Source organism: Amblyraja radiata, chromosome 7 (assembly GCF_010909765.2).
Source record: "Amblyraja radiata isolate CabotCenter1 chromosome 7, sAmbRad1.1.pri, whole genome shotgun sequence".
Taxonomy (NCBI): Eukaryota; Metazoa; Chordata; class Chondrichthyes; order Rajiformes; family Rajidae; genus Amblyraja; species Amblyraja radiata.
In genome coordinates this window covers 22,656,901-22,679,364 of record NC_045962.1, presented here as the reverse complement: position 1 = coordinate 22,679,364, position 22,464 = coordinate 22,656,901, and positions in this window count along the sequence as shown.

Below are 22,464 nucleotides of genomic sequence, written 5' to 3'. Positions count from 1 at the left end.
ACCAGTGTTGATGAGGCATCATGGTCTGCATGGGCAAGTTGGACTGAATTGCTGTTACTGTGTGGCATGACTGTGTGACTTCATTCGGAAAATCAAACCGAATGAAGTCATGGAAGAATTTAGATGCCTTTCAAATCAAATCTGGGAGCACAGTTTGCAATTTCTGAAAGATAGTGGTGAGAGATTTTGTGCATGGACTGCATGTGGATTTGCATTATTTGATTAAGACACAAAGGCTAATTAAGGGAAAATAAGTTAAATTGAAGACGGATATTTTCTGCAAGTGATTAGGATGAAACGATACATGTGAGATGCATAGCAGGTGGAACAAAGTAAAATTTATAACAGACCAAATATTAGCCCAATTGACCGGAGGTGAAAGTATATTAAAAATACAAATTCTCAAATTTAACAATATTCAACAACTTGCATCTGCATAGTATCATTAACACAGTAAAATGTATGCAAGCATTTCACAGCAGCATTATCAATACAAATGACGACTCCAAACACAAATGACTCAAAGCACGATTGACAGCCCCGCCAACAGCCTGTCTGTTTTTTTGTCTTTTTTATTTTTAGTGTGTGCTAAAAGTTTGTGTAAATGTTCTCCGGTTTGTTTTATGTGGGGGGAGGGGGAGGGGTTGGGGAGAAACTTTTTTCAGTTTCCTACCTTGTCGGAGATGCGATTAATTTTCAGGTCACATCTCCAGTCGCTCTGCAGCCTACCATCTGGAGGCCTCCTCAGACTGACTTGAGCCCCACAGCAGGGCGTGGACTTAACATCGGAGCTGATCCCTTGCCTGGGATCGCTCCAACCACGGCCTGCGGATTTACCATCAAGAGCTCGCAGTCTCGGGAGAGGCAGAGTCGGGAAGCTCCAAAGACGCAGGGGCTCGACCAGCCCCAACCCGGGGTCCGATTGCCGGCGCGGGGGAGCTGACATCCCCCCTATGCAAGAGCTGATCGCCCCGATGCGGAGGGCCCAAACGCCGCCGGCTACGGGAGACAAGATTGTCCAGTCAATGGAGGGCTCGAGGCCCCGGACTGCGGGAGAGCAGAGAAGGGAAAGATTTGAACTTTTTTTTGCCTTCCATCAGTGAGGAATGGAGTAGTCACTGTGGTGGATGTTTATGTTAAAATGTATTTTGTGTGTTCCGTTGCTTCTCTATTTGTATGACTGACTTGGCAAATTAAATTCCTTGTATGTTGCTAAAAATACTTGGCTAATAAAGTATTATTGTGATTGTGATTAAATGAGAAATAAATACAACTAAAAATCTATCAGTAAAATTAGGGTCCCCCATTTAAGACAGAAATTAAGTGAAAATATTTATCTCAAATGGGACCTTTGGAACCTTCTTGCTCAAAGGGAAGTGGAAAGAGAGACTTGGAATATTTTACGAGCAGAGGTAGTCATGCAGCGTGGAGAGCGCAGGCGGCATGGTGGGGGGTGGTGGTGAAGAAACCTCTGATATTAAAGTAGAATGACTGGCCTTCAAAAATACTTTTAAGGTAGATTTGACAGCAACCATTGGAAGGTTTCCCATTGTTACAAGAGGATTCTTTCCCCTCCAGTACTCAGCTGGTATTCATATCTGAAACATAATTACGATAAGATCTGGAGCTCAATGGTTTGGCAGAAAACAAACTCAGCAGTAATCTTCTCTCCTTTGATGGATTTCTTTAATTAAATGATGTTTTATGCCCAGAACGCAGATGTATATGCTCCTAAGTTATCCTCCAATCCATATAAATTGGCACAATTGACACCTCTCTGCATAATTTTTATGCTCATTGATTCTCTTAAAACTGTTCATGATGTGACTCATTAAGGTTACCAGCTCCTTCAATTTTGCTGTAGAGAAGTTGGGCAATGCTGGAGGTTAGGTGCTTTGCTGTCTTTTCCAATCCATCCGTCACTTTCACTAAAACTCTGATCTTTTGCTCTTCCAGTTTGCGTGGCTTTTCTATTCGCGCAAAAATGGTACAAGATAGCGCTACGATTTTTCGCCACCTTACTCACCATTTTCCTGTGCTGCAAGTGCAACAAGTTTTGTTCCGATCGATGGTATATTTTAAAACTTATTAAGGTTTAAAAATCTTCAAAACTGCGCATGCACAGATTGGTCTCTTCTGTCAGTCAACGCCACGCAGATTGGTCTCCTCTCCTGTCAGTCAACACCAAGGCTGGGACAGCGACGCTCCTTCCTGCACTGCGGCATCTCCCGCCTCACTCACAAACTCCTCTCTCCCCTCCTCACAGTAACTTGTCTACCGTCTCGCCCTCAGGGCCGTCTCAGAGATCTTCTCCACCAGCTCGCCGAAACTCGTGGTGCACACCGTGACGAACACCGACTCCATACCCCCTGCGGCCCGGCAGCGGCAGCGAGCAGGCAGGTAGGCGGGTGGGCAGGGTGGAGACGGGCTGAGCGGCAGCAGCGGGTGCGCAGGCAGGGCGGGGACGGGCCGAGCGGCAGCAGCGGGCGGTCGGCAGGGTGGGGACGGGCCGAGCGGCGGCTGAGCCAAAGTGGGCAGAGGGAGGGAGGGAGAGTCGGGTTGCAGGATGGCCGAGCAGTTTACGAGGAGTTTGAGTAACTCACACACACACACACATACAATGTAAACTGGTCCAATTGTCAAGTCAATGGGATCTAAACCACAGCAAACAACGAATGACCTGTGGAGGAAAGAACTGCAGATGCTGCTTTATATGGAGGGAGGGAGTGACTGAGGGTAGAGAAAAGGAGAGGGAGGGAGAGTGAGGGAGGGATTGGGGAGGGGAGGAGGAGAGAGGAAATATCCTGGGAAGGTGAGGAGGGAGTGTGGGGGGATTGAGGAAGAGGGGGGTGAGGAGGGAGAGTGGGGGACGAGGGGGAATAGAGGGAGAGGAAGGGGGAGTGGGTGAGGTAGGGAGTGGGGAATAGAGGGAGAGGGCAGTGGGGGAGGTCAGGACGGATAGTGGAGGGGGGTAGGGGGTGATGAGGAGTAGAGGGGGGTATGGAGGGGAGAAGGGTTATGGAGGCAGGGAGGAAGTGACAGGGAAGGGGAAAGGAGAGGGAAGGAGAGGTCAGGGAGGGATTGGGGGAGGGGAGGAGGAGGAGGGGAGAGAAGAGGGAGGGTGAAAAGGAGGGGGAAGGAGTGCTGGGGATGAGGGAAAATGAGCCACGCCTGCGCAGTTGGGGGCTATGCGCGAGTGGTAGAATATTGTGTTGGAGGAACGAGTGAGTGGTGGAATATTGCATTGCGGGAGCAGTGCACTTAGTCTAGTCTATCACCTAACTATCACTTTCTTTATGGAAAAATTTGGTATTAATTTGTCTTCATTCATCCAAACTTTGAACTTGAATAACACATGGACAGAATTCAGATTCAGTTGGATAGAATAAATCCCAGAGAATTCTTTACCATCCATTGGCTATTTGTCATAACTCCTTAAATATCCTATACTGTTGTCTGTATTACTTACTACAGGCAAAAGATAAATTGCTGGAGGAACTCAGCTCGACAGGCAGCATCCATTCAGTGAGTTGGACAGAGGACGTTCCCTTCTTCAGACCGATGGCGTGGAGGGGAGGTTGCCATTAGAAAACGACAAGAGGAAGGGATGGGTCAAGAGATGTCACGTGATAGGTAGAACATAGTAATGAGTGGTTGAATCAGGTGGTAGAGAGAAGGGTGATGGTCACAACAGCTGGAGATGTGAAGACAAAAGTGTACAAATGGTGGAATCTGATAGGAAAGGAAGGCGGATGGCGGCAAGATGGGGACGGGGGAAGGGAAAAAGATGGGGGACTGGAGCAACGAGAGGTGGGTGATGAGCAGATATAGCAGAAGGAGGGAGAAGGAATTTGAAGACAGAGGGTGATCAGAGTGAAAAGAAAGATGTGCATGAGGGTGGAAAAACCAAGTAGATGAAGAGCGGTTGTGGGCTCACCCTGAAATTGGAGAATTCAGCATTCATGCCGTTGGGTTGTAGGCTATCCGAGCAGAATACGAGGTTCTCTTCTTCAAATTTGTGTGTGCCTTACTCTGGCAGTGAAGGTGATCAAGGACAGATATGTCTGTATGGGAAGGAGTGAAGTGGCTCCTAAACAGGAGCTGCAGCTGGCCCTGGTGAACAGAGCACGAGTGTTCAGTGAAGCATATGCCTCGTCTTAAGTTTGGTCTCACCAGTGTTACCTAACAAAGTTTTGTTTTTTTCTGATTATAAAAATCTCACTTTTATTTATATTTAGGTTATTATCATTTCAATAGCAGATGTTTCATACAAAATATCAGTTGGGAACAATGAAAGCAGTCTTGACGGTGTATACACTTTAGGATTTTATCATGTATTGGGAATTGACACTATTAAATTAGGTGCCGTGCCTCAAATCAGAACCAGAATGCCAGGTATGATTCCTCTCCATTGAGATAACATGTGGATGAATGCCTGAAAACAGCACACTGTGCTATTAAGTTGAATGTCATGGAACAAATAAAACTGCCCAAGTTGTTAATTTCCAAGCATGTAATTTGTCTGAAGGATGGAGACAATGGAGAGCAGAGCTCAAACTACATTTTGAGCACAACATGCCAAGTAAACCAGAGTAGAACTGTAAAATCGTTATGTTATCTCATTTCTCACAAAGGGAGAGAATACCGCCATACTTTCAACTTTTCAAATGAGAACAAGGATAATGCATTAGATGCCATTATAAGCCAACTAAAAACAGTAGGCAATTCCCACTTCTTTATTTGCAACTAAGAGCAAGGAGAAATATTTAATATTTAACAGTTGGAATTGTTTGCAAATAACTGTAATTTTCCTGATTTGATGTACTCATCAGATAGAATTGCTTGTGAAATTCTGGAATCCAGCCTGGGGAAATGGCTGCTAGGTGGGATGCAAGGTGCTTCCAGACATCCAAAGTTTTCCAAAACCAGGCTACAAATGGCAGAGAGCAGAAGATACATGCAGTGAAGCACAAGAAAAGGTTCAGGAAAGTGAAAATATTGCTAAAGCGATGCATGTGGGAAAAAACACGCACAATGGGAATTGAAGCTTAATTTCTTCAAAGTTCAGAATGGAGGAGGTGAATTGTGCATGGACAAAGATAAGGTAAGATTCTAAACCACCAAAGGTTAATTCTGAGAACGGACACTCACTGTGACAAAACGTTGGTGCAAGAGCATTCAGTAATATTTCAACTTAAAAAAAGGTTGAGTTTTATTCTTTTGACAGATGTATTTATTGTTTGCAAGCCTGCTGAGCCAGCATGTGTCAGCCAACTACAACCCTAATAGAAAATACAAAGGATCAGGCAAGAATACAAGATACTCCCCAATGTACAATTCTTACTGATTTGGAGGAGAACCATAATTGGAACGTAACATTTCATGGATCTATTCTTTCCCCGCATCCAAGCGATTTTACCGTCAATTATCCTGCAATTTTAAAAGAAAAACAAGTATTGCATCATCTAACTGAATGCTTCAAATACACTAGAGATTCCTTCTTTCGATTGAGCATTTGACCTCCATTTGTAACAAAACAGTATTTCCCAATCCCTTTGGCTGCAGTGGAATCTTTGTCTAATCCAATCATCAATCAGAATATGTTGGCCCAAGAGTTCCTCAGAACAACTTCCTGATAGTGTACAATTAACCAAGGACACTTCAGCTAAATCATTGTGTTTTAAGTCCAGTGGTAATCTAGTGCACAGTATTTTCACTGGGGAAACATCTTGTTTAACACATCATGGTTGACAACTTCTCGTTCCTAGGCTTTAATATCTTCAGCAATCTAACCTCGTCTCTTCACATTGATGTGGTAATCAAGAAAGGACATCAGCACATTACCTTTCTTAGGTATTGGCACGTACACGAGGATTCTCTGCAGATGTGCAACAGAAAGTATTCTGACAGTATGCATCTAAGCCTCGTAGAGCAATAGCTCTCTCTTGACCAGCTGAACCTGCAGAGTGGTGGACATGGCCTTGTCCATCACAAGCTTGTCACTTCTTTTGATCAGCCCATCTTTGCAGTCTGTTGCATCAGGAAGGCGGGAAGAACTGTCAAGGATGCCTACCAATGTGGCCATTCCCTTTTCTTTCTTGTTCAAGAAGGAACTGCAGATGCTGGAAAATCGAAGGTACACAAAAATACTGGAGAAACTCAGCGGGTGCAGCAGCATCTATGGAGCGAAGGAAATAGGCAACGTTTCGGGCCGAAACCCTTCTTCAGACTGATAGGGGGTGGCGGGGAGAAGGAAGGAAAAAGGAGGCGGAGGAGCCCGAGGGCTGAGGGATGGGAGGAGACAGCCCGAGGGCTGAGGAAGGGGAGGAGACAGCAAGGGCTAACAAAATTGGGAGAATTCAATGTTTCTTCTTTCTTCTTCCTTTTGGGAGAAGTTACAGGAGCTTTAAAGCATAGACAGCCAGAATTAAGGACAGCTTCTTCCCCATTGCTACATTCTCCTCCACCAATCACTTCTCTCACACCCACTTCTCAGAGGTGATGATTATTATTATTCCTCTCAACTATCTCAATCGGTCATTTGCACTTTATTTTTTGTACCTTCAGATTACTCAACAATCTTTGCACTATTCTGCTGTTTTACCATTGTCATTGCATTTATTGTTTGATCTGTTTTACCTTGTTTAGTCTGCAAACTTCATGCAAACAAGGAATTTCATTGCTCTCTAGTCCATTTAACAATACACATCTAATCTGATCATAATCTAGACTCAACAGTTAAATATGTGGAAAACATTAATTTTGACGATGAGCACATTTCCATTTTGCTGATCAGTCTCACACCCCAGTCAAGTTTATACTTCAACTGGTTAAAAGTAGTGGTTGTGAAGCGTACTCACAATGAGCCTCAATGATATTCTGCCAGGAGCAATACGTTGACAGGCTGCAACCCTCACACCCACATCATTCAGCATGCACTGAATGCCAGCTATTCAACTTTGATTGACACATCATTCAAACACATTCTGTTGACATACATTCCTCTAGTTTAAATGTCAATACATCACAGAGCAAGAGGCATCAACGGCTACCTCACAGGGGATGAGGTCAGCTCTATGTCCTTATCCTAAAGGAAGAGGCAGTGTCTTCCATAACCCGAACAGCATTACTTAAGTTAAAGCCATCGGAAATGAAATGATAGATAACTACACTCTCATGTTAAATCCTTTTGCATTCTACTTCCCAACTTTTGCACAATATACTCTCATATCTGATTAATAAATGTGTTCACATGCACCTCTCATTTTCCCTTCATCGTGCTATCTATGTGCCCCTTTCCTTTCAGATGTCAACAGTGCAGCCTCACCAAACACTGCTGTAAGAACTACAGGACTAGTAATATGGATAAATTCAGTTGTAATGACCAACTTGGACAATTAATTTGCAAATAACTTGAGGTGGAATCTGCATATGGCAAGACATTGGACAACATTGGATGTTGGGGGTAGAGTGCTGACATGGGTAGAAAATAGGTTGACAGGAAACAAAGAGTAGGGATTAACGGGTCCCTTTCAGAATGGCAGGCAGTGACTAGTGGGGTACCACAAGGCTCTGTGCTGGGACCGTAGCTATTTACAATAAACATCAATGATTTAGATGAAGGGATTCAAAGTAACATTAGCAAATTTGCAGATGACACAAAGCTGGGTGGCAGTGTGAACTGTGAGGAGGATGCTATGAGAATGCAGGGTGACTTGGACAGGTTGGGTGAGTGGGCAAATGGGCATGGCAGATGCAATTTAATGTGGATAAATGTGAGGTTATCCACTTTGGTAGCAAAAACAGGAAGGCAGATTACTATCTAAATGGTGTCAAGTTGTGAAAAGTGGAAGTACAATGGGATCTGCGGGTGCTTGTTCATCAGTCAATGAAAGTAAGCAAGGTACACAAAATTGCTGGAGGAACTCAGCGGGTGCAGCAGCATCTATGGAGCGAAGGAAATAGGCGACGTACAACAGGCAGTGAAGAAAGCAAATAGCATGTTGGCCTTCATAACAAGAGAAGTTGAGTATAGGAGAAAAGAGGTCCTTCTGCAGTTGTATAGGGCCCTAGTGAGATCACAGCGGAGTATTGTGTGCAGTTTTGGTCCCCTAATTTGAGGAAGGACATTCTTGCTATTGAGGGTGTGCAGCGTAGGTTTACAAGGTTAATTCCTGGGATGGCGGGTCTGTCATTTGCTGAGAGAACGAAGCAGCTGGGCATGTATACTCTGGAGTTTAGAAGGATGAGAGGATATCTTATTGAAACATATAAGATTATTAAGGGTTTGGACACACTAGAGGCAGGAAGCATGTTCCCGATGTTGGGGGAGTCCAGAACCAAGGGCCACAGTTTAGGAATAAGGGGTAAGCCATTTAGAACGGAGACGAGGAAACACTTTTTCCTCACAGAGAGTTGTGAGTCTGTGGAATTCTCTGCCTCAGAGGGCGGTGGAGGCCGGTTCTCTGGATACTTTCAAGAGAGAGTGAGATACGGCTCTTAAAGATAGCAAAGTCAGAGGATTTGGGGAGTAGGCAGGAACAGGGTACTGATTGGGGATGATCAGCCATAATCACATTGAATGGCGGTGCTGGCTCGAACGACCGAATGGCCTACTCCTGTACCTATGATCTATTGTCTATGAGTTGCTCTCAAGGAGAAAGAGAGAAAAGACCACACTTGTGGCAGCTCCCATGAAGGCAAGTTTGCGCATGGATTCTGCTCCAGAAGATTCAGATGAGGTTACAAAGGGTGGCTGATGCGCACATACAGTGAAATCTTTGGTGCAACATCATAAAGCCCTCGTTCAATAACAAGGAGTTGAAAGATTGGCAGCAGTTTGCATAGGGCCTCGTGGATGGCTTGAAGCTTAAGCTTCCCAGCACAAAGTAGCAATCAAATCCATTAATAAAGTCAGAGAGCCAGTCTCCACGTTGAATCTGTAGAGTGATCTCAATTATCAATATAATATGCACAAAAGTCATTCCATATCTGAGTGTTGCAGTGGATGCTCAAATCATGCAACATCATCTTCCTGTCATTAAACTTAGATAGTCCCACGCACATTCAGTAACATTTCAATGCAGATCCAGATAAGAAATCGATGATCTTACGTCAAAAGTTTATGACTTAGGTATTGACTCATAAACTTATGGTTTACCAGGTTGACTCAAATGCAGATGGAAAAATGGACTGAGAGAATATCAGAACAAGCACCTATAAAACCCCTCTCCAAATACACACATAAATTGAGTATTCCAAGCAATTTCTAATGTATTTAATATTAAAACTATCTGGATTATTTTGTTTTTGAAACCATCATGATTTGCTGTCATGGTAACATACAAGCAGTATATTTTTGAGTCTTGAAGGCTGCCGAGAGCTGGTGTTTGGGAGATCTGAGGGCGAGTTGCTTATTCGGGACACAGTGGCGAGATAGGGCTGTTGATGCAGTATTGTGGTACTATAACGATTAAATGAAAGTACAGGACATAACACGGAACAATTCATCACAGCACGAAGAGGATCCAGCAATCCAGACAGAATTCAATAGTGTTCAAAAGGGTACTGCAGATGCTGGAATATCGAAGGTACACAAAATTGCTGGGGAAACTCAGCGGGTGCAGCAGCATCTATGGAGCGAAGGAAATAGGCGACGTTTCGGGCCGAAACCCTTCTTCAGACTGATGGGGGGTGGGAGAAAGAAGGAAAAGGGTAGGAGGGGGAGGAGCCCGAGGGCGGGCGGATGGGAGGGTGGGAGGAGACAGCTAGAGGGTTAAGGAAGGGGAGGAGACAGCAAGGGCTAGCAAAATTGGGAGAATTCAATGTTAATGCCATATGGACGCAAGGTCCCCAGACGGAATATGAGGTGCTGTTCCTCCAATTTCCGCTGTTGCTCACTCTGGCAATGGAGGAGACCCAGGACAGAGAGGTCGGATTGGGAATGGGAGGTGGAGTTGAAGTGCTGAGCCACCGGGAGTTCAGGTAGGTTATTGCGGACTGAGCGGAGGTGTTCGGCGAAACGATCGCCCAACCTACGATTGGTCTCCCCGATGTAAATCAGCTGACATCTAGAGCAGCGGATGCAGTAGATGAGGTTGGAGAAGATACAGGTGAACCTTTGTCGCACCTGGAACGACTGCTTGGGTCCTTGAATGGAGTCGAGGGGGGAGGTGAAGGGACAGGTGTTGCATTTCTTGCGGTTGCAACAAAAACAGAATCCCCGTTCCCCTCCGCCACCATAGATGAGGCTCACACCAGGGTCTCATCCATACCCCGTAACACTGCTCTCTCTCCTCATCCCCGCACTCGCAACAAGGGCAGAGTCCCTCTGGTCCTCACCTTTCACCCCACTAGCCGCCAAATACAACACATAATCCTCCGCCATTTCCGCCACCTCTAACGTGACCCCACCACTCGCCACATCTTCCCATCTCCCCCCATGTCTGCCTTCCGCAAAGACCGCTCCCTCCGCAACTCCCTCGTCAATTCTTCCCTTCCCTCCCGCATCACCCCCTCCCCGGGCACTTTCCGTTGCAACCGCAAGAAATGCAACACCGTCCAAACAGCACCCATAGTCCGGATCGAACTCGGGTCTCCGGCGCTGCGTTCGCTGTAAGGCAGAAACTCTATCGCTGTGCCACCGTGACCGTGCCAAATCATCTAATCTTGCAATTCCGAGGTTTCATTCTATATCTTTTTTCCTCTCTAACATCTTCATGCATTTCCTTTATTTCCCAAAATGTATCATTAGATAAAATATACTTATTCCTATTTCCTGATAAGCTTCTATGTGTCCTAGTGAAAATTCATTCATCTCACTGATTGAACTGCTACACTGCTGCCTATCTTTGCTTACAGGCATTATTGATTTCCTATAGTAGGCACTATAATATATAAATTGATTGGTGGTTGTAACATGCAGCTCAGACATCAGAAATTGATTGTTTGTGGACAAACAAATATTAGGATATAGAATAACAAATACTATTCCTCATAGAAACCAGGAACTGAAGATTCTGGTTTGCATAAAAGGACACTAAGTGCTGGACTAATTAAGCTGGGCAGGCAGCATCTCTGGAGAACATCGATAGGTGACGTTTTGGGTCGGGATCCTTCTTCAGACTGAGTACTTTGAATGCAAGATATGATCCCCATTTCCAGTGTAATCCAACTAAATATTCCCCTGTATTTCATAAAAAGAAATGATCATTGTTTTACATTTCTAGGTATAATATGACTGATGGACAGATTACGTGATTTCATTTCAATAGGCTGTCAGCATCATTGTAAAAGTAAAAACTATGAAGAGCTGAAAAATTCACCTGACAGACTCTATGGTTGAAAGAGTTGCGGGCGTGGGCCTGAGGACCCTGAGCAAGGCCGCGTGGGGGCGTGAACCCGAGGACCCCGAGCGAGGCTGCGGGCGGGCGTGGACCTGAGGACTCGAGCGAGGCTGCGGACGGGCATGGACTCGAGGATTCGAGCAAGGCCGCGGGCGAGCATGTGTGAAATGGGCGCCGACCTGAGCCATGGTGCCCGCCCACCTTATTGTGACGTCATATGTTTAAAGATCACGAAGTGGGAATGAAGCATGAAGGAGTGCATCAAGCACTGAGAATGAAGTAGGTCGACCGTTGAGTAGGTGGTGAAGCGTTTGAGGAATGTTTTGGAAACGCGGCCCTCCCCATGACGCTACGCGAAGCTCGTGGAATATTCTGTGTGTGAAACGGGCTCCAACCCGAGCCATCATGCCTGCCCACCTCATCGGGCCATCATCAGTGGAAGCTGTTCAAAAGGGAACTGCAGATGCTGGAATATCGAAGGTACACAAAATTGCTGGGGAAACTCAGCGGGTGCAGCAGCATCTATGGAGCGAAGGAAATAGGCGACGTTTCGGGCCGAAACCCTTCTTCAGACTGAAGAAGGGTTTCGGCCCGAAACGTCGCCTATTTCCTTCGCTCCATAGATGCTGCCGCACCCGCTGAGTTTCCCCAGCAATTTTGTGTACCATCAGTGGAAGCTGGTCGTTTTAAAAGGGAGTTTAAAAAAAAAAACTTTGATCAGCAATAAGTCGTGATATAAAGCATAAAATCTTAAATGATCACTGCTTAGAGAGGAAAAATGTGTGTCAGAATATGTAACAATCTTATTGTTACTGCGCAGTGTTTTTGCGTAAATAAAAATACACACATACACCTACACAAGATGAGAATTTAAAATTTATTAGAGATAATTTGCTGGTGTAATTACTGAATACTTAAGATGGACAGAGAATTTTAGTGATCAAAAGAAAAGTACCAGTGAATATTTTAAACAAAAATAACAATCAGTTAGAAATTAATATAAAACCTATTTTGCTCGGGGCTAGTTGAAAGAGTAAACACATAGATCCCAAATTCACAGTAGAGAATTGTATGCACAGAGAATTTTCATTATTGTGATTTGCCATCTTCAATTTGCAACCTATTCAGACACGATTTCCTGCTGTGAACACGGAATCCGTCCATTAACAATTAAAAGTACACGGTAGAAGAAGATGCTTAAATGCTTGTTTTGTGTGTGAAGCCTGTTGTTGCACTTGCAAAGTGATAAATCAATCACAATCTTATCTACAATTGTAATTAGTGACAACACTATATCACAATCATCAAGCTTGTAACTGCCCAGCTTTGACATCTGGGGATTTACATAACAAATCATTCCAGTGATAACAAAACAGTCAAAAATGTGCATGCAAAAGGTTAGAGATTTTGATTTGATTTTAGATCAAGATTTTTCTTGAGTCGAATATTAAATAAATACCAGGATATACAAATTCACATGTAATATTCCCAGATCCAAATGATACCCCATTCAACAAACTAATAATGCTCTTAGATTTAAGTGCAGGAAAATGACCAGTTGATTCATTGAATACAAATCTAAATCCTCTCAGGAGACAATTTGCCAGGCATCAGAGCAATTGATGATGCCTGTCAATCATCCAGACTAGACAACTGCAGCACACATTTAAAGCGTGCAGTCTGCAACTGTTTGTTCGGTTCAGAGACCATTACTGCGAGGATTTGGCCCAGCCCTTCTGAAGAAGGGTCTCGACCTGAAATGTCACACCTGATGCTGCCTGTCCCACTGAGTTACTCCAACTTTTTGTGTCTATCTTCCGCTTTTCAAGCTTCCCCCCCCCGATTCCATCAGTCTGAAGAAGGATCCCAACCCGAAACATCGTCTGTCTATGCCCTCCACATATTCTACCTGATCATCCAGAATTATATTTCTAAGTTTAAACTTGCAAGGAATCCTACAAGGGTGATGGGAGAAATTGTGCAAACTGGGATGGTGGGGGCATTACTTGAAATTGGAGAATTCAGTGCTCATACCTTTAGGATGTAGGCTACCCAAGCAGAAGATAAGATTCTGTTCTTCCAGTTTGCCTGTGGCTACACTATGAATGAATGAGGCCAAGAGCAGAAAGGTAGACATAGATATGGGAAGTAGAATCTTGAACCTCCTCCAACCTCACCTACTGTATCCGTTGTTCCAGGTGTGGACTCCTATATATCGGCGAGACCAAACGCAGGCTCGGCGATCATTTAGCTGAACACCTCTGCTCAGTCTGCCTTAACCTACCTGATCTCCCGGTTGCCAAACAATAACTCCCCCTCCCATTCCCACAGTGACCTTTCTGTCGTGGGCCTCCTCCATTGTCAGCGAGGCCAAGCACAAATTGAAGCTGCTTACACCCCAGCGGTATGAATATTTTGCAGTGGTCACTATTTGAGTTATGGCTGGGCATATCAGCAAAATAGATATGATGTCAAAAAGGTAGCTAAACACCACGGCAAATGATATTGAATGAAACATTTGAAATGGCATCCTGCAGTTGAAGAAACAATCCTCCAGAGCAATGAAATCAGCTGATCAGCCAATTAGATGAAGGTGCAGGTCTTCAAAGCAAATGTGGGTCCAAGTATATAAAGCCAATAAAAGTCAAGTAGTGATCCACTAGAATCACATGTGCCCATTGCAAACACTTTATACATGTCAAGTTATGAGCTCAGTGAATCAGAAGACTGAGAAATTCTGTTAATTTATAAATTATGTATTATCTATTAATATAAATAATTATCCATTATATAATATTATGTAAATTATTTTACTGCATGTTTGTATTTATTTCACTTGACATTTAGTATCTACAGTAAAGGGTTTTCTGGTCTATTTTAACTTTGGTGTGATTGTCAATGTTTGTAATAAAATTACAATAAAAACCAATGTCAGGAGAATATATGCTCGGGTATTAAGTATATGTTTGTGTTGTTTGAGTGACACAAGTTCTCCACCTTGTTCAATTTCCATGCATTCTCATTGAGTTGAAATAATTAATTACCTCACCGTCTCCTGGTCTTTCTGAATCTTTCTCAGGATTTAGAAAGTCCAGTGCATTCAGAAAGCATTCAGACCCCTTCACTTTTTCCACATTTTCATCCACGTTACAGCTTTATTCTAAAATGGATTAAATTATTTTTTTTATCATCAATCTACACACAATACCCCATAATAAAAAAACAAATACTGGTGTTTAGAAATTTTTGCAAAGTAATTAAAAAGAAATAACTGAAATATCACATTTACATAAGTATTCAGACCCTTTGCTATGACACTCAAAATTGAGCTTAGGTTAATTCTGTTTCCATTGGTTATCCTTGAGATGTTTCTACAACCTGATTGGAGTCCACCAGTGATAAATTAAATTGATTGGACACGATTTGGAAAGGCACACACCTGTCTATATAATGTACCACAGTTGACAATGCATGTTAGAGCAAAAACCAAGCCATGAAGATGAAGGAATTGTCCGTAGACTGAGACAGGATTGTGTCGAGATACAGATCTGGGGAAGAGTATAAAACAGTTTCTGCAGCATTGCAGGTGCCGAAGAGCACAGTGGCCTCTGTCATTCTTAAATTGAAGAACTTTGGAACCACTAGGACTCTTCATAGAACTGGCCGCCCGGCCAAACTGAGCAATCGGGGAGAAGGGCCTTGGTCAGGCAGGTGACCAAGAACCCGATGGTCACTCTGACAGAGCTCCAGAGTTCCTCTGTGGAGATGGAAGTTGTCCAGAAGGACAACTATATCGGCAGCACTCCACCAATCAGGCCTTTATGGTCGTGTGACCAGACAGAAGCCACTCCTCAGTAAAAGGCACATGACAGCCCACTTGTAGTTTGCCAAAAGGCATCTAAACAAGATTCTCTGGTTTACCAAGATTGAATTATTTGGCCTGAATGCCAAGTGTCATGTCTGTAGTAAACCAGGCACTGCTCATCACCTGGCCAATACCATACTGAAGCATGGTGGTGGCAGCATCATGCTGGGGGATGTTTTTCAGCGGCAGGAACTGGGAGACCAGTTACGATCGAGGGAAAGATGAACGGAGCAAAGTACAGAGAGATCCTGGATGAAAACCTGCTTCAGAGCGTTCTGGACTTCAGACTGAGGCGGAGGTTCACTTTCCAACAGGATAACAACCCTAAGCACACAACCAAGACAACGCAGGGTGGCTTCGTGACAAGTCTTGAACCTGATATAACATCTCTGGAGGGACCTGAAAATAGCTGTTCATCGACGCTCCCCATCCAACCTGACAGAGCTTGAGAGGATCTGCAGAGCAGAATGGGAGAAATTGCCCAAATACAGGTGTGCGAAGCTTGTAGCATCATACCCAAGAGGACTTGAGGCTGTAATTGCTGCCAACGGTGCCTCAACAAAGCACAAAATGGTCTAAATACTTATGTAAATGTGATATTTCAGTTATTTCTTTTTAGTTACTTTGCAAAAAATTTCTAAAGACCTGTTTTCGTTTTTTTATTATGGGGTATTGTGTGTAGATTGATGATAAAAAAAAAAGAATTGAATCCATTTTAGAATAAGGCTGTAACATAGCAAAATGTGGAAAAATTGAAGGGGTCTGAATACTTTCTGAATGCACTGTATGGAACCTTTTAATTCCCTCTTCCTACAATCTGCTGGCTTTTAAAACCCAAGGTAAAACATTCTTGTTAATTCCATTTGAATTACTGACTAATTACATTTGTTAGTGTTAATAAGTCTCTTGTGTTGTATATTTCAATTACTTAATTTAAATTATGGATATTTTTTAACCTGAAATATCTTTAATATCCTTCCTGATGAACTCATCCCATAATACTTTTGCCATTCAATCAATGTATTCTATATTATAGGTCTTGACTGCATCAAATCTTGTCAATAATGAATAGAGCTATTAATGTCCGTTTGATCGACAATATTTGGAATAATATCACCTGGAAGTGATTAACTGTTTAGATTTTAGTTACATTTCCAGGAGAGGGTTCATTATGAATAGTGATTTTTTTTTTTTTAAAGCATGTAAAAAAAATTGTTTGAGTCATTATTTGCAGTGCAACGTAAGTGCCAAATACCAACTTTCGAGATAAAAATCAAACTGAGTAGAAAAGGCAACCACGAGGAAAGGTAACTAAAACATTGGGTCTTAAAGATGGTGAAGGTCATAAATAGACCGAGAGAATATATTTTCAAACGTGGGGCCTGAAAGCCTATATGCACTGCATTACAACTGAGGTGAAAGGAAAAGGAGCAAGGATGTCTTGTTGTAGAAGTGAGACCTCATCTGGGGGGTTTCATACTGTTTTATATTATCAGAGGAAGGATGTTCCTTGCCATGGGGAGAGTGCAATGATTGTCTATTGTCTAAGATGCACTAGTATGATTCTTTGGGTGGCAGGATTGACAGATCAGGTATGATAGAGTCAATTACATCTTAATACAGAGATATAGAATTAGGGGAGAGTATTTTTGTTGAAATCAAGGTCTATAAGAGTTTTTTTACAGACTGACAGATGTCAAGGAAGATATTCCTTGTGGCTGGCAAGCCAGAACGTGGGATCACAGCCTCAAGATGCAAGTTATGCCATTCAGGATCAAGATCAGCAGAAATTACTTCACCCAAAAAGCAATCCTCTACCACAAAAGGCACTGGAGGCCAAGCTTTTAAATGTATTCAAGCAGGTGAATGCATTTCTTAGTATTAAAGGGATTAAAGGATTTGGGGAGAATACAGAACAGACGAGTCAAGTGAGTGGTAGGAAGCTAAATAGATTATTTCAATCATAATGATTAAGGTGTTCATGACTGAAACAGGTTAATTTATTATGGGGAACAAGAAAATGGCAGAGGAGTTGAATAAGTACTTTGGATCCGTCTTCACTAATGAAGACACAAATAATCTCCCTGATGTACTAGTGGCTAGAGGATCTAGGGTGACAGAGGAACTGAAGGAAATTCACATTAGGCAGGAAATGGTGTTGAGTAGACTGATGGGACTAAAGGCTGATAAATCCCCAGGGCCTGATGGGCTGCATCCCAGGGTACATAAGGAAGTGGTTCTAGAAATCGTGGACGCATTGGTGATCATTTTTCAATATTCTATAGATTCAGGATCAGTTCCTGTGGATTGGAGGGAGCTAATGTTATCCCATTTTTAAAGAAAGGCGGGAGAGAGAAAGCAGGGAATTATAGACCAGATAGCCTGACATCGGTGGTGGGGAAGATGCTGGAGTCAATTATAAAAGATAAAATGGAAGCACATTTGGATAGCAGTAACAGGATCGGTCCGAGTCAGCATGGATTTATGAAGGGAAAATCATGCTTAACTAATCTTCTGGAATTTTTTGAGGATGTAACTAGGAAAATGGACAAGGGAGAGCCGGTGGATGTAGTGTACCTGGACTTTCAGAAAGCCTTTGAAAAGGTCCCACACAGGAGATATTAGTGGGCAAAATTAGAGCACATGGTATTGGGGGTAGGGTACTGACATGGATAGAAAATTGGTTGGCAGATAGGAAACAAAGAGTAAGGATAAAAGGGTTCCTTTCAGAGTGGCAGGCAGTGACTAGTGGGTTACCGCAAGGCTCGGTGCTGGGACCGCAGCTATTTACAATATATATTAATGATTTAGATGACAGGATTAAAAGTAACATTAGCAAATTTGCAGATGACACAAAGCTGTGTGGCAGTGTGAACTGTGAGGAGGATGCTATGAAGATGCAGGGTGACTTGGACAGGTTGGGTGAGTGGGCAGATGCAGTTTAATGGATAAATGTGAGGTTATCCACTTTGGTAGCAAAAACAGGAAGGCAGATAATTATCTGAATGGTGTCAAATTGACAAAAGGAGAAGTACAAAGAGATCTGGGGGTCCTTGTAAATCAGTCACTGAAAGTAAGCATGCAGGGACAGCAGGCAGTGAAGAAAGCGAATGGCATGTTGGCCTTCATAACAAGAGGAGTTGAGTATAGGAGCAAAGAGGTCCTTCTGCAGTTGTATAGGGCCCTAGTGAGACCAGACCTGGAGTATTGTGTGCAGTTTTGGTCTCCAAATTTGAGGAAGGACATTCTTGCTATTGAGGGAGCGCAGCGTAGGTTCCCAAGGTTAATTCCTGGGATGACAGGACTGTCATATGTTGATAGAATGGAGCGGCTGGGCTTGTATACTCTGGAATTTCGAAGGATGAGAGGATATCATATTGGAGCAAATAAGATTATTAAGGGTTTGGACATGCTAGAGGCAGGAAACATGTTCCCAATGTTGGGGGAGTCCAGAACCAGTGGCCACAGTTGAAGAATAAGGGGTAAGCCATTTAGAATGGATATGAGGAAAAACATTTTCACACAGAGGGTTGTGAATCTGTGGAATTCTGCCTCAATTCTCTGGATGCTTTTAAGAGAGAGTTAGATAGAGCTCTTAAAGATACTAACTTTATGGCGATATGGCGAGAAGGCAGGAATGGGGGGTACTGATTGTGGATAATCAGAAGATAGACAAAAATGCTGGAGAAACTCAACGGGTGAGGCAGAATCTATGGAGCGAAGGAATAGGTGGATAATCACCAACGCTCACATTGAATGGCGGTGCTGACTTGTAGGGCCGAATGGCATACTCCTGCACCTATTGTCTATTGATGGGATAAAGAAATGTAAAGAGACTGTTGATAGAGAAAATAGGAGAAGTAATTGCATGGTATGTCGACCTTTTTAGTAGTGACTCACTGGCTGAGCAGAACAAAGTAGTAATTCACACAGATATGCAGATGGATTGTTAAAGCTATTGTACATCGGAGTGATAGAATTATCCAGCATGGAAAAAGGCCCATCAGCCCGACTTATCCATGTCTATACAAGCTACTCTCATTTGCCTGTTTGGCCCATCTTCCTGTGAACCTTTTCTATCCATGCACCTGTCAAAATGTATTGTACCCACCTCTAAAGCTTCCTCGAACTTTCTCTAATAAGTCATCCCACACAGAGGGTGGAAGCTTTCCCACCATACTCTGTGTGGAAAAGCTTACCATGGGATCTCCTTTAAATCTTTCCTCTCTCACCATTAACCTATTCCCTCCAGTTTTGGATTCATTTGTCCTGGGGAAAAAACAGTGATCATTTACCATATGTACACCCCTCATGTTTTTGTAATTTGCACCAGGTCACCCCCTCAATTGCTCCAGGGAGAAAAGTGACAGCCTCTCCTTCTATACGGAGCCCTCCAGTCCCCAGAAACATTCTGGTGAATCTTTCCAACACCATCTCCAGTTTACGTAGAATAGTACAGTGCAACACAGGAACAGGTCCCATTGATCCACAATGTCTGTGCTGAAAATCATGCCATGTTAAACAAATCTTCTCTTCCAGCATGTGATCCATATTCCTCCATTTCTGCATATCAATGTTAAATCTGTTATCGGCACTACTCAACCTGAAGGTATGAAGACTGGTTGCTTGGGGGATTGATGCTGATAAATTAGTGTGGGAATTACTTCTATTGATGAAACAGCCGTTAAAGATCGGGCTAAGAGATTGGTCGACAAATAATGAACAAATACATACCTTAGTTTAAGAAAGATTTTCTGTGTTTGTCTACAAATTATTAAATTTAATTTCAGAACATTCTATCGTGACTGATCAACTTGTAACTTCTGAGATGCAGTCGAGATGATAATAGCCATGTCATCTATCTAGAAGACGGTATATCCTCATGTCTATTTTGAAATGTTCCATTTTGGATGATCCATTATATCAATATACATATTTACCATCAATCTCATTGATATCGACTCAATTTTCAGTGAGCTGCAGCTTTGTTTTGAAGCAGTATTTTTATATTTTTTAGAAAAGCTATCTGTCTTACAAGGTGAACAATCTTCCACATCTCTGAATGATTAAATGTTTGCTGGGAGTCAAACTAAAGTCACAAGGTCATAAATGTTAGGAGCAGAATTAGGCCATTCGGTCCATGAAGTCTACTCCGCCATTCAATCAACGCAGATTTAGCGTTCCCTCTCAATCCCATTCTCTTGCCTTCTCCCCATAACCCACGACACCCTTACTAATCAAGAATCTGTCAATCTCCATCATAAAAATATCCATTGACGGCCTCTACAACTGTCTGTGGCAATCAATTCCACAGATTCACCACCCTCTGGCTAAAGAAAATCTCAACTCACTCAAGAATTTCAAGTGTCGACTTTAGAGATATGGAAATCCATTTTATTAATTACAGAAACATACATTTCTTTACATTGCACAATCAAAATTCATGATTGTTATTTACTTTTTTTTCCAGCTTCTTATTTTAATTGAAGATGCTAACATCCGTTTTCATGTTGGCTCTTAATATTGCACCAAGGCAGCAACAAAGCATGCTGGAACTATGGCTGCAAACAAATAAATGCTTACCTTCTTGCCTAATTATTGAATTCCTGTTATTATTGCTCAATTTATCTTTCTAGTCATTCATTTTCTAGTCATGCACTTTGACAGTACGAATAAAGGAATAGACTATTTTCTAAATGGGGAGAAGATAAACATTCTGAAGTGCAAAGGGACTTGGGAGTGCTGGGGCAGGATTCCCAAAAGGATAATTTGCTAAAAGGTCTGAAGAAGGGTCGTGACCCGAAACCATCCATTCCTTCTCTCCAGAGATGCTGTCTGTCCCGCTGAGTTACTCCAGCATTTTGTGCCTTTCTTCGGTTCAAACCAGCATCTGCAGTTCCCTCCTACACAGGATAATTTGCAAGTTGATTCAGTAGTAAGGAAGGTAAATGCAAAGTTAGCATTTATTTTGAGAGCACTAGAATATAAAACAGGGCTGAAATGCTGAGGCTTTATAAGGCACTGGTGAGGCCGCATTTGGAGAATTAAGAGCAATTTTGGGCAAGTTTGGAGGGAGGTGCTAGTGTTGGAGGAAGTTTACAAGATTAATCCCAGGGATGACTGGGTTAACGTACAGTATGATGAGTGTTTGATGGCACTGGGCCTGTACTTACTAGAGTTTAGAAGGGTGGACCTCATTGAAACTTACTTAATAGTGAAAGGCCTGGGTAGAATGAATGTGGAAAGGATGTTTCCACTAGTGGGAGAGTCTAGGACCAGAGAATAAAAGGATGTACCTTTAGAAAGGAGAAGACAAGGAATTCCTTTAGTCGTAGGGTGATGACTCTGAGACATTCATTGCCCAGACAGGTGGAGGCCATCATTGGGTATTTTTAAAGCAGAGATTGACAAATTCTTGATTCAAGGATGTCAAAGGTTATGGGGAGAAGGCAGGAGAATGGGATTGAGAGGGAAAGATAGATCAGCCATGATTGAATGGCAGAGTAGAAACAATGGGTTGAATGGACTAATTCTGCTCCTATGACTTCTGAACTTACAGCTTTACAACTTCCCATCTCTGGCATCAGTCTCCGTTGTAAACTTAAATATCGTTTCTCACTGTCCACAAAACCACCAATTTGGGTGTCCTCTGCAAATTAACTTACAATGTTAACATTGTCATCCAAATTGTTAACGTACACAATAAGCAGCATTGGACCAAACACTGACCCTCACAACACTTCATTGGTCACAGGCTTCCTTTTACTCCTTCCTCCAAGTCAATTTTGCTCCTTCCTCCAAGTCAATTTTGAATCCAATTGGCTGGCTCACCTTGAATTCCATGTGCTTTAACCTTGCAACTATACCATGCACCCTCACTATAATGGACCTAGGGGAGGGGAATGGTGGTTTGTTATTGCCAATTGTCCTCTCTGACTGAAGGAGGGATTACTAATTAATAGAATATTACACAAGTACTAGAAACAAGGAATTGCAGATTCTGGTTAATACACAATAACACAGTGTTGGAATAACTCAGCTTGTCAGGCTGCAACACTGGAGAACGTGGATAAGTGACCTTTCGGGTCGGGACCCTCGGTATGGAATCCAGGTGAGTTGACGGCCCCGGTCTGCTGGTAGATCACCAGAGTCATCGGTCGTGCCTTATGGGCGGCCGAAGTGTAGGCAAGGGGCGCGGTGGCGGTGTAGGCAGGCGTGGCCTGGAAGCTGTGTGGGCTGGCGGTGGTTGCAGTA